The sequence below is a fragment of the Coturnix japonica genome, chromosome 1, assembly GCF_001577835.2.
Source record: "Coturnix japonica isolate 7356 chromosome 1, Coturnix japonica 2.1, whole genome shotgun sequence".
Taxonomy (NCBI): domain Eukaryota; kingdom Metazoa; phylum Chordata; class Aves; order Galliformes; family Phasianidae; genus Coturnix; species Coturnix japonica.
In genome coordinates this window covers 122,008,490-122,010,962 of record NC_029516.1, presented here as the reverse complement: position 1 = coordinate 122,010,962, position 2,473 = coordinate 122,008,490, and the positions used below count along the sequence as shown (strand labels likewise).

The window sequence follows — 2,473 nt, the reverse complement described above, 5'->3', positions numbered from 1 at the left end:
TAATGGAGAGGTTATTTACTCCCACTGTTGTTGACATTCATAGCGGGCAGTTCGTTTTCTAAGGTTTCTCTTTTTCTCTTTGGTTCTGTCCCTTCTTGCCACACCCTGTAGATTTAATCACACAAAAATCTCCCATTCTGTCATTTGTTCTGCAGCATCACGGAGCTGAGGCTGTGCATGGAGGACAGCAGGACCGAGGACAGCAGGACCACGCTGATGCTCCAGTCCACGTGTGACCTCCAAAAGTGTGCAGCAACATAATAAATGGGGAGTAGATCTCAGAGCTTTCCAAGTATCTGGAAAATAATAATAATAATAATAATAATAATAATAATAATAATAATAATAATAATAAAAGCTGAAGCACACCTAGCTTTGGCAGATTAATGCTAATAGGATTTACAGAAGAAAAACATTTGAAAAGCTGGGATTTGAATGAATTCGTTGTCTTCCGACAAATGACTAATTTAAGGATTTTGAAGCATTCTATTGTTAAATATATTTAATTACGTTAAGAAAGATCCATTAAAGCTGGTTTTGCCAAACTGTGGTTTAAGGCAAACAGAAGATACTGTAGAAAGGGAGTGGAGTGTTATGTTGAAGGGCGCTCTGATTGCCTGCTGAAAGTATCCTTTTGTTTCACCAGCAAAAGAGACCGTAATGTTGCTTTGAGTAGTATTTCAAAATGTTGAGCCTACTGAAATATTAATGTACACTTTTTGAAATATCATAATTAGCTGTTATCTCTGGAATAACTTATTAAAAAGATCTGACTGCTTGTGATTCGAATGAGAATTATGTTCTAAATATGAGAAGATGATGAATTTGGGGGGATATGCGCAGACGTGAAAGCAGTACATGATGCGGTGGGCATGCTATTTTGTGTAAAGAAAGTAAATATGCAAAGCATATACTTTTGCATATGCATAAGAGTGGTGCAGTCCTTAGAAACTATATACACTGGAGAGAACAGCATGAATATTTCTCCCAGCCTAAGGCTATAACTGTATAGTAAAAATAAAAGCAAAAATGGTTCAGAAATAGAACGATGTTTCTTCATCTTGGTTAAAGAAACAGTAGACCTCATACCAATCCTGGAAGAGAGTTACATGCAAAAGACAGGTCTAAAGGTTGTGTGTCACTTATTTTGCAATGACTTAATGAAAGCAGTAATTTGCACGAGAGGCTGAAAAAAAGAAACCTAAGTTGTTGTTGTTTTTCCCCCATTTTGTTTTATTCCTTTCTTTTTCTTTTTTACATCCCCCATTTTCCATTCCCTGTGTCATGCTATGTATGCTGCCCAGCAGAGTGCTATGTTCCCCTTGAGCAGAACTCAGCCGTAATCTCAACCACAGACTCCAATCTTACAGATCTAACGCATGCTAATAAATTTACATCTCAGAGTGGCAAGGATGTGTTTGCTGTCTCTGAGACGTGGCTTCCTCCATGTTCTGTGCAAGCAGTCACAGTCACAGTCACAGTCTCGTGCGGGTTGGAAGGGACCTTAGAGATCATCGAGTCCAACCCCTGGGATTCAAGCCCCTGTGTAGCAGAGCAGCACTTCTACCACTTACTCACTCTTTACCCAGACACTTTCAGTTGTTCATTCTGGACTCCAAGTTACTACATGGCTCTCGAAGACCAGTGGGAGGACATCAAAAGGAGAAATGTTGTGTTGAAATCTGGAAAATGGTGTTGTTCAATCCGGATATGGACAGCAAAGGCATCCTGCCTCTCTGTATTAGTTCACTGCAGAAAAAATATATTTAAAGGTAAATATACCCTTAAAAAAAATTACTTCTCCTCCTTCCCAATACCTTCTTTTAGAGGAATCTGTGTCTTAATAAACTCCATATATACAAGTGGTGTTGTAATACTATGTCACTAAGACATACAGTTCATCTTTAGAACATCTTCCAGAAAAAGTCCCAGCTTATGATTGATTTCAAAATACTGAAAGTTGCTGTGTTTTCTCTCTCTCAAAAACAAAACAAAACAAAAAAAAACAAAAAAAACACCTACTTAAAGAAGGGTTTCTGTTGCTACGTACTTTCTGCTTAAATCATATGCTTGAATCCCCTTCACATGAAGGGAAATTACATGACCACTACCAATGGAGTATGGATCCCAAATACTCAATTAGCTACTGCTGAGTCACTTAAGTATATATGCGCAATGATTCTGATTCAGCCTGACAGTAACACAGCTGCTTTTCTCACTTGCTACATGACTGCTGCATCTTCAATGACATTTACAAAAAATCATTGAGGGGAAGAACGTGTCCTCAGAGCTGAAAATACATCCAAATTCTTCTATTCAATGAGCCAAAAGTACCCAAAGGTGCTGTAAAACTGCAGCTAAATCTATCACCAGATCACATTTTATTTGACAAATTCTATTGTTATCTTTTGTAGACAGTCGCTAAGAATCAGTGTATTTCTGCAAAGAAAACAATCCGGTGTTGTGGGCTTTG

At 38.1% G+C, this 2,473-nt stretch overlaps 1 long non-coding RNA gene across 1 annotated transcript; it reads right to left on the bottom strand.

Annotated features, from left to right (window-relative positions):
• LOC116652740 lies at positions 1-1,905 on the bottom strand. Its single transcript, XR_004305897.1, has 2 exons — positions 1,586-1,905; positions 1-296 (listed from the first exon to the last, which is right to left on the bottom strand). It is a non-coding gene; the product is annotated as an uncharacterized LOC116652740 (long non-coding RNA).
• Between the last annotated feature and the right edge of the window lie 568 nt (positions 1,906-2,473).